The 13,462-nt window shown below is 37.4% G+C and overlaps 1 long non-coding RNA gene across 1 annotated transcript in view; it reads left to right on the forward strand.

The window, feature by feature from the left end:
- LOC106506814 (uncharacterized) overlaps window positions 1-13,462 on the forward strand; it is a 208,978-nt gene that overhangs the window by 11,512 nt on the left and 184,004 nt on the right. The gene's annotated exons all lie outside the window — the stretch shown is intronic.

Below are 13,462 nucleotides of genomic sequence, written 5' to 3' on the forward strand. Positions count from 1 at the left end.
TTTCCATTTTATTGGTATATAGTCGCATACAGTAGTCTCTTACGATCCTTTGTATTTCTGCGATGTCTGTTGTTACTTCTCCTTTTTCATTTCTAATTTTTATTGGACATTGTGAAATGTTTTTTTCTGCATCTCTTGAGATGATCTTGTGATTTTTTACTTTTCTTTCACTAATGTGGTGTATGACACTGATTGATTTGTGTATGTTGAACCATGCTTGTGAACCTGGGATGCATCCCACTTGGTCATGGTGTTATGATCTTTTTTATATGTTGTTGGATTTGTTGGCTAAAATTTTGTTGAGAATTTTTGCATCTATGTTCATCAATGATATTGGCCGATAGTTTTCTTTTTTGTGGAATCTTTGGTTTTGTTATTAGAGTGTTGGTGGCATCATAGAATATCTTTGGGAGTGTTCCTTCTTCAACCTTTTGGAAAAGTCTGAGGAGGATGGATATAGTTTCTTCTCTGTATGTTCGGTAGAATTCTTCTGTGAAGCCATCTGGTCCTGGACTTTTATTTGTAGGGAGTGTTTTTATGACACATTTAATTTCATTTCTAGTGATCTGTCTATTCAGTTGATCTCTTTCTTCTTGATTCAGTTTTGGCAAGCTGTAAGTCTCTAGAAAGTTGTCAGTTTCTACTAGGTGCTCAAATTTGTTGGAATACAGTTGTTCATAGTATTCTCTCTTTTTTTTTTTTTGTATTTGTGCAGTATAAGTTGTGAATTCTCCTGTTTCATTTCTGATTTTGTTTATTTGGGTTTTTTTCTCTCCTTTTCTTGGTGAGTCTAGCCACGTGGTTGTCAATTTAGTTTACTTTTCAAAGAACCAGCTCTTGGTTTTATTGATTTCTTCAATTGTTTTTTAAATCTCTATTTTATTGATTTCCTCTCTCATCTTTATGATTTCCTTCCTTCTGTTGATTTAGGTTTTGTTTGTTCTTTTTCCAGTTCATTTAGGTGGTGGGTTAAGTTGTCAATTTGAGATTTTTCTTCTTTTTTGAGCAAGGCCTGTATTGCTATGAATTTCCCTCTGAGCCTTGCTTTTGAGGCATCCCATATTTTTGAGTGGTTGTGTCTCTATTTTCATTTTTCTTGATGTATATTTTAATTTCCTTCTTGATTTCCTCATTGACCCATTGGTTTTTTAGTAGCATGTCGTTTAGTCTCCATGTAGTAAGTTTTTTCTCATTTCTTTTCCTATGGTTGATTTCTAATTTCATACCATTGTGGTCAGAGAAGAAATCTGAAATAATTTGTATACTCTTAAATTTGTTGAGGTTGGCTTTGTGACCCAGTATGTGATCAATCCTTGAGAATGTTCCATGTGCACTTGAGAAAAATGTATATTCTGATTTGTTTGGATGCAATGTCCTGAAAATGTCGATTAAATCTAACTTTTCTATTGTGTCCTTTAGGATATCTGTTGCCTTAATGATTTTCTGTCTAGAGGATCTGTCTGTTGATGTGAGTGGTATTTTAAAGTCTCCTACTGTGATTATATTGCCATCGATTTCTCCTTTTATGTCTGTTAGTATTTGTTGGCGGTATCTGGGTGCTACTATATTAGGAGCATATATATTGAGGATTGTAATATCCTATTCTTGAATGGATCCTTTAACCATTAAATAGTGTCCTTCTTTGTCTTTCTTTATGGGCTTTGTTTTAAAGTCTATTTTGTCTGATGTGAGTATTGCAACTCCTGCATTCCTGTCTGTCCGTTGGCATGAGATATCTTTTCCCATCCTCTCACTTTCAATCTGTATGTGTCCTTTGCCCTAAGATGAGTCTCTTATAGACATAAGATTATAGGTTTTTGCTTTTTTATCCAATCTGGCACTTTGTGTCTTTTGATTGGAACATTCATTCCATTGACATTTGAGGTAATTATTGATAGATATGTATTTATTGTCCTTTTCAACTTTGTTTTCCAGTTGATTCTGTGTGTCTCCTTTATTTTCTTTTTTTGGTTGGATGGTTTCCACTTATTTTATGCTTGAGTACTTTACTTTTTAGTTTTTGTGAATGTAATTTTTGGTTTTGATTTGTGGTTGCTTTGTTTTTTAAATCTGTTAACCCCTTCCTGTATCTGCATTCTTTGGCCTAATAGTCATATAGGCTCAAACATATTATTTTTTTAAAAAAGAATCTATATTTTCTCTCTTTCCTTCCCCACATTCTGATTTTGAAGTCTTTTTTTAAACATCTTCATGTTTGTCCTTTTGCTGTTCCTTATGTTTATCATCGCTTTTACAGTAGATTTTTTTTTTTTCCTTTTTTAGATCTGTTTGCTGGTATATTTAAGTGATAGCTTTCCAATTGCAGTTTCCTCCATCCTATTTTTTCTTCTTTTTTTATTTACAGAGGTCCTTTCACTATTTCTTTTATAATGGGTTTAGTATTGCTATACTCCTTTAGCTTTTATTTGTTGGAGAAATTCTTTATTTCCCCTTCTAGTTTAAATGATATTCTTGCTGGAGAGAGTATTCTAGATTGCAAATTTTTTCCTTTCAGCACTTTAAATATGTATCTTGCCACTCCCTTCTGGCCTGCAGTGTTTCTGTAGAGAAATCAGCTGATAGCCTTATGGAGTTTCCCTTATAATTAACACTTTGCTTTTCTCTTGCTGCCTTTAGAATCTTCTCTCTACCTTTTGCCATTTTTTTTTATTATAATATGTCTTGGTGTGGTCCTATTTGGTTTCAACTTGTTTGGGGCCCTTTATGCTTCCTGTTTCTTGATAACAGTTTCCTTTAGATTTGTAAAGTTTCCTGACATTATTTCTTCAAATATATTTTCACTCCCCTTTTCTTTTTCTTTTCCTCCTGGAATTCCCATTATGCTTTGATTATCCTGCTTTATATTATCCCATAGATCTCTTACATTGCTTTGTGTTTTTTCATTTGGTTTTCTGTCTTCTGTCCTGATTGGGTGATTTCCATTATTCTATCTTCCAAGTCCCTGATTCATTCTTCTGCATTATTCATTCTGCTCTTTAGTGCCTTTGGCTCAGTTTGCATCTCTGCAAATGAATTTCTAATTTTTCTACGTTCCGCCTTATATTTTCTAGTTCCTTTGTAAAGGAATCTGTATTACTGTTCATATCTGCTCTTAATTCTTTGATATTCAGCTTTAATTCCTTCAGTATTTTTCACTACCTCCCTTTTAACTCAATGCCTGTCAGACTGCAGAGGTCTGTTTCATTGTTTACTGCTTTAGGTGACTTCTCCTGTTCCTTTTACTGGGAATGGCTTCTCATCTTCTTCATCTTGCTTATGTTTTTATTTTTCTGTGAGATTAGGGAAGCCAAACTGTAGTCTTGTAAGGCTACCTACATGCAAGAGCACCCCTTTGTATTTTGGGGGGCATTACTATTTATTTTTGGTGTGGGAGTTTGAAGATTTGCTGTCTCTTTCTTTGGTGTGAGCAGGCTGTTATCCCCAAGATGTTCCGTGTGATTTCAGGGAGAAAAAGGCAATGGGTAGGGCCAACAGTCAGTACCAGGTCACTGGACTATCAACAGCAGCAAGGACCTGCAGGAAGGTGTCACAGGCTTCTCCTAGTTGCAGGGTGCTGGGAAGTGGTAATGAGCTCTATGCAGATCTACAGGGTGTTCAGAGCATTTGGCAGTAGCAGCTGCAGGGTTCATGAGTTCCCCAGGGAGTGAGAGCAACAACAGCTAGTGTTGGATTGCAATGCCCTCCTCTGAGGTGATTGGAACTGCAGGTGGTGCCCGTTCAGGACTCCTAGTGGTAGTGGACCACAACCACCTCTGGAGTCAGTGATAGCTGCAGTGGTTTGCCCCTGCCACCTTTAGACCATGCATGAAGCAACCCATCTCACTTATCCCACACAGGAGGTACCCTCACAGGCTGCTTCTAGTTGCAGGATGGAGAAGTGACAGAGATCAGGTGTGTGGGCACTGCCCAGAGCATTCAGCAAAGGCAGCAGCAGGGCTTGTGTGTTCCTAGGGGTGCGAGAGCATCATTAGGTGGTGTTCAGTCACAGTGCCCTCCTCTGTAGTGCCCTTGAGGTGACTGGGGCTGCAAGTGTGTCTGTTCCTGGAACCCTGTTCCTGGGAGTGGTCACGGGCAACTCCGACCTCTGGAGCCAGAGATAACTGCAGTGGTTTGCCCCTGCCTTATGTAGACCATGCAAGAAGCACCTCACCCTGCTTAGCCCCACGGGAGGTGCTACACAAGCTGCTCCTAGTTGCAGGTTCCTGGGAAGGGACAGTGTTGAGGCATCTAAGCACTGACCAGAGTGCTTGGCAATTACTGCAGCAGGGCCATTGTGCTCCCAGGGGACTGAAAGCAACAGCAAGCGGTGTTCTGTCGTAATGTCCTCCTCTGTGGTGGTTGGGGCTGCAAGTGATTTTTGTTCAAGTATCCCCAGTGGTGGTGGGCCATGCCCACCTCTGGAGTCAGAGATAATTGGGGTGGTTTGCCCCCACCACCTGCAAACCATGCAGGAAGCACCCCATCCCACTTGGCCCATGCAGGAGGTGCTGCACCAGCTGCTTCTAGTTGTAGGGTCTTGGGAAGGGACAGTGATCAAGCATCTGGGTGCTGCCCAAAGCTTTTGGGAGTGGCAGCTGCAGGGCGGGTGTATTCCTAGTGGAGTGAGAGCAACAACATATGCCTATGGTGCTTGGTTGCAGTGTCCTCTTTTTTTGTTTTTTTCCAACCCCTGAGGTGACTGGGGCTACAGGTGGGGCCCACTCAAAGGCCCCCAGTGGTGGCAGGCCACGCCTCCCTCTGGCCTCTGAGAGAACCACCACAGTCTGTCCTGCCACCTGTAGATCGTGCAAGAGGCACCACGTCGCACTTAGCCCCCTGATGCCCTTAGCCCACACAAGAGGCGCCTGGCCACTGGTAGCCTGCACAAGAAGCACCCAGTTTCCTGTAAACCGAGCAAAAGGATTCTTGCCACCTGTAGCCTGTACCAGGAGCGCCCCACCCTCTGAAAGCCCACAGGCGTGTGCACGCTTGCATGCAAGGAGTTTCTATGGCAGTCCACCCCTCCTCCTCTTGCCCTTCCCAGCAATGGCACCTTGCTTCTCCCGGTTCCCTCTGCCATGGTGTTCCACTCTGCAGCCCATAGCACACCACTCCCCCACCCATGGCATAGAGCTCTGTAGCCCCTTAGGCTGTCTCCACACAGGTGACCCCAGTCATCTCCTTGAGACTGACCTCCAGAGCCTGAGTCTCAGTGCCCAGCCCCAACCTTAGCATCTCAGGCTGTGGTGTCCAGGCCAGTGTTTCAGATGACTGTTGGGCTCTCACTCTGCTTTGCTGTTCTCAGTCCAGCTGCTGCTCTTTTCTCAGTGACTTTGAGGTCCTTCCTTCTAGTCTGATCTTTTAGTCAGCTAGGTGGCTTCCCAGGATGTGGGTTCCTTTTCTCCTTCATAGCTCCCTCTCAGGAATTCTAGTCACGTCCTGATTCCTTTTCTCTTTCTCTCTTTTTCTTTTGTTCTACCTGATTATGTCAAGAGTTTCTTGCCCTTTTTGAAGGTTTAAGTTCTTCTGCCAGCATTTGGTTGATGTTCTGTGTGAGTTGTTTTACATGTAGATGTTTTTTCGATGTGTTTATGGGAGAAGATGAGCACCACCTCTTATTCCTCCACCATCTTGCTCTTGATCATCAGGAACCACATGTTCAAAGGATCCAGCACTTCAAGTTTTCCTAAAGGGACTATTTCTTGAATGAATGGACCAAAAATCAGACACTTGATTCAGTAATGCTGCTATTTTATAAAGTGGCATTTCTCACCTTTTTTTCCCATATGATGGCACTCATAGGAAATACTAGTAATTGAATGAATCTATGGATTAAGTCATCATAGAGTCAGATTAGACCTGCTCAGCTTCCACCAGTTTCATCCAGCTGCCCTGAGGGTAATATCTCAGCACTCCAGCAATTTCTTCTAGAAAGTTCTAAGAAGAGCTAATTTTAAACGAGTGAATAGTGGGCATGACCTCACAAGTTTATTGAAATAACACATCATTTTTCTTATCACTATTTCTCTTTTGCAAGTAGAATGATACCTCAACTTTCCAACTTGTTGAACCTTGCCCTTCCTTCCCCTCATCTACCTTCTTCCTGTCTAACCAAACATCTTTGTGTTCCTTTTTTGGTAACACCATCATGTCCAGCTAGACACCGACCTCAGTTTGTGCTTTCACACAGTCTTGACATCAAGGCTTCCTCTTTCCTAAAATATTTTACCCTTTCCTTAGCCTTTCCAAATGCCAACCTTCACTTAATACCCCGTCTCACCTCCTTTATTAGGCTTTCTTTTTTCTTTTCTTTCTTTTTTTTTTTTTTTTTTTTTTGTCTTTTTGCCATTTCTTGGGCCACTCCTGCAGCATATGGAGGTTCCCAGGATAGGGGACCAATTGGAGCTGTAGCCACCAGCCTACACCACAGCCACAGCAACGCGGGGATCCAAGCTGTGTCTGCAACCTACACCACAGCTCACGGCAACGCCGGATCCCTAACCCACTGAGCAAGCCAGGGATCAAACCAGCAACCTCATGGTTCCTAGTCAGATTCGTTAACCACTGCGCCACGATGGGAACTCCCTCATTAGGCTTTCTTTTATTATTCCATCCTTTATTGAATTCTCCATTGGACTGTTTTTTGGATATTACTGTCTGTAGAATTTGTTTAAGCATTTCATTAAGAATTGACACAAGGCAGATTATAATTGTTTCACGAGTTTATGTCATGTCTACAGACTGAGATTGTTTCCTTCTAGAAGGCTTTAATATTTTTATGCCTTTCTTCTCATCACAATGAGATTTTGATGATTATGTGTTGACTTAAAAACAATCAAGAAAAGTAAATGATATTATGGCATGTTTTAAAATTAGCAATAATAGTACTATAATGAATAGCATTATATAAAAAAAAATCTTTCCATTGAGCAAAGGGCTATTTTCAAACTAACTCAATTGATGTATATTTTAATTAGGTGTCTTGATTAATAAAACAATCTAGATAGTTAAGTCAGATGTAACTACAAAATAGTAATTCAGTTAGCCTAATGACATTTTGTGACAATGTAACCAGAATTTCTTCTTCACCATTGGTCTCATCACTGTTTATCCATTTGTTATGTGCAATTTATGATTTTCTTCCCTTTAATGCAAAGTGTGTCTTTCCTTTGTTGGCAGATATGTCAGATGTCTTGCTATAAATTTAAGTAAAATACTTCTGCCTGCTGTCCATTTGGAGATGCTCAAAAGAACGAGGTATAGGAGATAGCCCAGTCTGTCTCTGTCCTCTCTTTCAATGACTGTGTAAAGCTGAGTTTTGCTCCCTGATTTCAGTGACCTGTAGTGTGTTTTTGGGATTGCAAATGAATGCACATCTAATATCTAACTATCAACTTCCCATCCATATTAAACCTCCTGTGGTTTGGTGTATCTCTTGTGCTTCCTTTAAAATTAATTTCAAATTATGTGTTATCTATCCACACTGTAGCTTTTAAAGGAAATCATTTTTTAATTATACTAGATTAATGATTGCAATATTTCCTGGTTAAGAATTTCATTTGCTCGGAATGGAAATTAAATTATATGTTAAAATGAACAGCTTGTGTTTTATAGAGAAAAGGAATCTGCGTTTGGTAACATTACTGTCTGAGATATATTGAAAGACCTTATAACAAACACTAAGTATTAAAATGTGCTCTTCTTATTAACATAACTGTTATTACTGTTTTTATTATCATTATGACTTTTAAGAGCTCCCTAATAGATTTTCAGATGTTCCAGTCTATCAAAATTATAAGTTTTCATGATAATATTTAATGTGTTCTTACATATTCTTGAATTTTACTGTTATCAATTGCTGTAGAAATATTATAAAATAAATACTTTCCTGATTATTCTTGCTCATACAGAGTCTATATTTTAGTACACTGAGATCAAAGTCCACAGAAATGATCACTTGAAGATAGGTTAACCATTTCTAGTGGTATAAAACAAGGATATGTCATAACTCATTTCTACTAAACTTGAACCTTAATGGCTTTTAACTGCTCCTGCAAGATTTGGATCCATGTGTTCCTGCTCCGAATAGGGAATGCTATGTATTTTTTTTTTTCATACTGATGGCATGATTAAATTGTCACTTAATATATAAAACTTCAAAGTGTTGTGCCATAAGAGATTATCATAACAATGATTAAACAAAATTATTCTAAAATAAAATCATTTTGTGCATACAACAATAATATTTAACCTGCTTACTTTTTTTACTACTTTTTTACAGAGGTTGTTTGTAATTAATGTAGATGAAAGTATGATCCAAGAACCCATATTAATAAGTAGTAAATATTGGTGGGGTGATTTACTGAGGTGTTTAAATGTTAATTTGTTAATTGGTAATACTTTCTTTGACATTTTTCTAGGCAAAGTTAATTGAGATTGGTCTATATAGAAATATTTTGGCCATTGTATCTGTCTTGGAGTAGATTTGACCATTTCCTGAGGCTTAGTGCAAAGACAGTGCAGTTCATCAGCTCACATTATGAGCTGGAATGTCACTGTTTTCGTATAAGCTGTGATTTTGCTATCGTTTGGCAGCAGAGTTTAGCTACACCCCAGACTTTAGCACAAATAGAACTTCTGTCTCTGGATGTTTGAAATGATTATCAGTGAGAACGTCCACTCATTTACTAGATCATCTTGAATTGTTTATTTAATTGGTTGTTTCAGTTTTCCTAAACCCTCAGAAAGTGTTACGGAAAATTTATTTGTATTAATTGTGTGATGTGGTAACACTTTGCATTGAAGAACATGCCATTGTGTTTAACAGGAGTGTCTGTGTTAAATGGAAAAGAATTTTTAGGGCTCAGTACTAGAAAAAAATTTATTTTAACAAGTAAGCTTGTTTACCTTTTTACTTTTATTTCTAAGAGACGAAGATAAAGTTATTTACCTATTTCTAACAACCTGTGGGGTGGATTACTAGATATTCTAATAGTTCCTGAATCAATTTTGCTTCCACACTCTCGGTTTTACTTTGACCTGATTTCCACATCTCTTTGCCTTTTCCACATTCTCTGGAAATGAGGTAACACCCAGTAGCAAAATTATACTTCAGAAGCCCCAAAGTGGATCAAAACTTACCTTAGAAAAGAAGGAAGAATCAATACCAATGAAGAGGAAGAAATTAGGGGCAAAGTTTGACGCATGTCAAAATCTAAACATTTAATAGTCTTATTCAATCATCATAACAGCCATATAAACTATTAAGATAGTAGCTGTTATTACTGAAAACTTACTTTTCCCAAGTATTCATTTAAGTTCTCCTCATATACTTAAAAAGTTAATTCAGTGGTCTTCTAGGTAGGTACTAGGATCATCCATGAGGCTCATACAGGGTAAATACCTTGGCCGAGATCACTCAACGAGTGTGTCGTGAGGTAAGAATCCAAACCCAAATGTTCACGCTCTAGATCCTCTGATCTCAAGGTACCATGCTTTTAACCAGTAAGGAAACTGTGGACCTCCAAACCTGTGAATAATTTCACATAGACAGTGTGTTTTGGAGCCTAGTTTCAGAGCCATTCTGTTGGCAATAGAATATTCACTTTTATCTCTTTCATCGCTCTAACTTCCAAAACACATTTTATATTCCAGGAATTACTCTATGCCAATGTTTCAAAAAAAAAAAAAAAAAAAAAAAAGCCTTTCTGTGAAACTTTAGTTAATGCAGTTATTTAGGTAAAAACTTCCCAAGGTAAAAGAAGTTTTGGAAAGAGTGTGTTAAATAGTTATCTATCTTTAGAAATATCTCAGAATATTTAATTTTTAATGCATTTTCTAAATTTGCTTGACAATGAACCATTTTCATTTATTTTAACTAAGTATCTGCCAAGATGAGCATTTTAACTAAGTATCTGCCAAGATGAGCAATCTATGGACCACAGTTTTGCAAATACCTGTGCTATATTTCAGGTTATTTTGTGTTTCCTTATGATTTATTGGGTCCTTAATGGCTTCAGGAAGATTGTGCAATAGAGATTGGACTAATCAAACCTAGCACAGAATGCAGTGCTTTGGAATGTGTAAAAATTAATCAGGTATTATTATTACGTCAGTCGAATTATGTTTATATATAATAATTTCCTGTTATTTACTTAGTCATTTAAATGACCAGATTGGAATATGCTTTAGAGGTTAATTTATTCTTTTTCTTGGTGTGACATTTCAATGACATTGTTTTTTATAGTTGATTTACAATATTGTGCCAATTTCTGCTGTACAGCAAAGCAACCCATTTATATATATATATATATATATATATATATATATATATACACATACATTATTTTTCTCATATTATCTTCTATTATGTTCTATCCCAAGAGATTGGCTATAATTCCCTGTGCTATACAATAGGATCTCATTACTTACCAATTCTAAATATGATAGTTTATATCCGCCAACTCCAAACTCCCAATCCATCCAATCCCCTCGCCCTTCGCCACATGTCTGTTCTCTGTGTCTGAGTCTGATTCTGTTTTATAGGTATGCTCATTTGTGCCATATTTTAGTTTCTACATAAAGGTGCTATCATATGGTATTTGTCTTAGAGATTTAGGTCAGTTTTCCCTATGTTAAAAGGACAAAAAAAAATCACTAAATAAGCAGTTCTCAAAGGATGTAATAGGGATTCTTTAGAGAAATGCACCAAGTCATGTTACATGGAAAAAAAAAAAAAAGACAACTATCTTGATTATAAGAACCAAATTGTATTTCACATGTAACACATGAGTAAATTTGCCCTGAATCATTAAAATTGTCTTTTGTCCTTAATTTTAAATCAATATTCTTTACCCAAACTTAAGGTGAAAAACTGATTATCTCAACTCTTTAAAAATCTTCCTTGCTAAGAATTCATTTATTTCGAAATATTAAATGCACAAAAAAAATCTAACTTAAATTCTACATAATAATACTTGATTTTAAATAAAGAGCAAAAGAAAGAGCAAAAAGCAGAATGCTGGCTCAATTTAAATTATATTTTAGAAGAGAGTTTATGACTGGCATGTTAGTTTCAACAACTAAAATATAAAATAGTGTTATTAAAACAAAATTAATAAAAAAATTCAAGTAGATAACATTGTAGAGTTGTATCTTATAGGGATTCTCTGATGGCATAGTGGGTTAAGGATCCAGAACTGTCACTGCTGTGGCTCAGGTCACTGCTCTGGTGTGGATTCCATCCTTGGCCCAGGAACTTCTGTATACTATGCAGTGTGGCCAAAAGGAAAAAAAGAATCATTTATCTTATAATATTAAATTTCAAGGTTGCCTCATTGATTCTAAACATCATGCACAGTGAGTAACATGCAAACAATGCCAAATTCATCATACACTCTGAATCAGTAGGGTTCAAATTAATTTTCTCTAGAAATATTTTAGTGCTAATATTCTCTAGGCAAAATCTTTTGGTTGCAAACTAAATAGATATCCTATTTGACCCCTTGGTATCTTAGAGTAATATGCTAATCTTTGTATTCAATTATTAAATGAATTTGATTGTAGCTTCCCTGGGCCTCAGTTCTCTCAGTTATGAAATGGTAATAATGGTACCTCCTTTGAAAAATTTGAGAATTGTGTTAGAATTCTATTGCTGTGTAACAAATAAACACAAATTCAGTGGTCATCTTTTATCTCACAGTTCTGTAGACTGGAAGTCCAGACACAGTTTACTCAGTTAGTTAGGGACTTACAAGGGCAAAATCAAGGTATTAGCTGGCTTGGGCAATTGCTAGAGGCTCTGGCTGAGAATCCACTTCCAAGCTCATTCAGGAAAACAAACTTAGTTATTGACAGTTTTAGGATTTCACAGTTTTAGGTCCCTTGTTCTCTACATCTACAGATCCAGCAATAGTGTGAGTTCTTACATGATGTAAATTTCCCTGGTTTTCTTCATCTTTCTCCTTCCCCTTTTCTTTACCCTTTCCCTCCCTCTCCCCCTCTTCCCAATTAATAGACTTCACTTTTTAGAAGTTATTTTATTTATATATTAATATTTATATATTTATACCTCTAAACCCCCCACCCCATACTTCACCTGTTCATCCTTCTCCCCCTCCAGCCAAAGCCCTGGCAATCACTGACCTTTTTATTGTTCCCACAATTTTGTCTTTTTCAAAATGCCATGTAGTTGAAATCATACAGTTTGTAGCCCTTTAAGATTGGCTACTTTCATTTAGTAATGTACATTTAAGTTTTTCCATGTCTCTCTTTTCATGGCTTACTAATACTTGTTTTTTTTTTTTTTTTTTTTTTTTTTCTTTTTAGGGCCACACCTGCAGCATATAGAGGTCACCAGGCTAGAGGTCAAATTTCAGCTACTGCTGCCAGTCTGTGATACAGCCACAGCAATGCAGGATCCGAGCCACATATGCGACCTACACCATGGCAACACTGGATCCTTAACCCACTGAGCGAGGCCAGGGATCGAACCAACATCCTATGGACCTAGTCAGGTTTATTAACTGCTGAGCCATGAAGGGAACTCCAGTACATTTTTTTTGGTTGATACATAATATTCCATTTAATGTTGGTACGAAATTTCTTTACCTACTGAAGGACAACTTGGTTGCTTCCCATTTTTGATAATTATAAATAAAACTGCCATAATCATCTCTGTGTAAGTTTTGGTGTAGACATAAATTTTCAGCTCATTTGGGTAAATACCAAGGAGCATGATTGTTGAATCATATGGTAATTATATGTTAATTTAGTAAGAAACTGTCTTGCAAAGTAGCTGTACCACTTTTTATTCCCACCAACAATGATGAGAATTCTGATTGCTTAACATAATCATTGGCATTTGATGTTCTCAGTGTTCTGGATTTTGGCCATTCTAATAGATGTGGTATGATTTCATTCTAGTTTTTTTTTGTTTTTGTTTTCTTTTTTGGCTGCTCCGTGGCACATGGAGTTCTTAGGCTGGGATCAGATCCAAGCTGCAGTTGTGACTGAAGCTGCAGCTTTGGCAACTCCAGATCCTTAACCCACTGTGCCAGGCAGGGGATCAAACCTACGTCCCAACACTCCCAAAATGCCACCAATCCTGTTGTACCACAGTGGGAACTCCTCATTATAGTTTTAATTTGTGTTTCCCTGACAGCACATAAGAGGGAGCATTTTTACATATGCTTATTTTCCACCAGTTTGTCTTCTTTGGTGAAGTGTTTGCTAAGACCTTTGGTCCATTCTTTAGTCAGGTGGTTTGATTTTTTATTGTTGAGTTAAGAGTTATTTGTATGTTTTAGAAAACAGACCTTTATCAGATATATCTTTTGAAAACATTTTCCTGGGAGAAAATCTTTTCATTTTCTTGGATGTCTTTCATGGAGCAGATATTTTTAATTTTAATGAAGTCTAGCTCATCAATTATTTCTCTCTTGGATTATGCTTTTGATGTTGT

The sequence above is a fragment of the Sus scrofa genome, chromosome 18 (assembly GCF_054392235.1).
Source record: "Sus scrofa isolate SSC_HxYL_T2T_F1_AM1 chromosome 18, Sscrofa_HxYL_maternal_Yorkshire_Landrace_v2.0, whole genome shotgun sequence".
Taxonomy (NCBI): Eukaryota; Metazoa; Chordata; class Mammalia; order Artiodactyla; family Suidae; genus Sus; species Sus scrofa.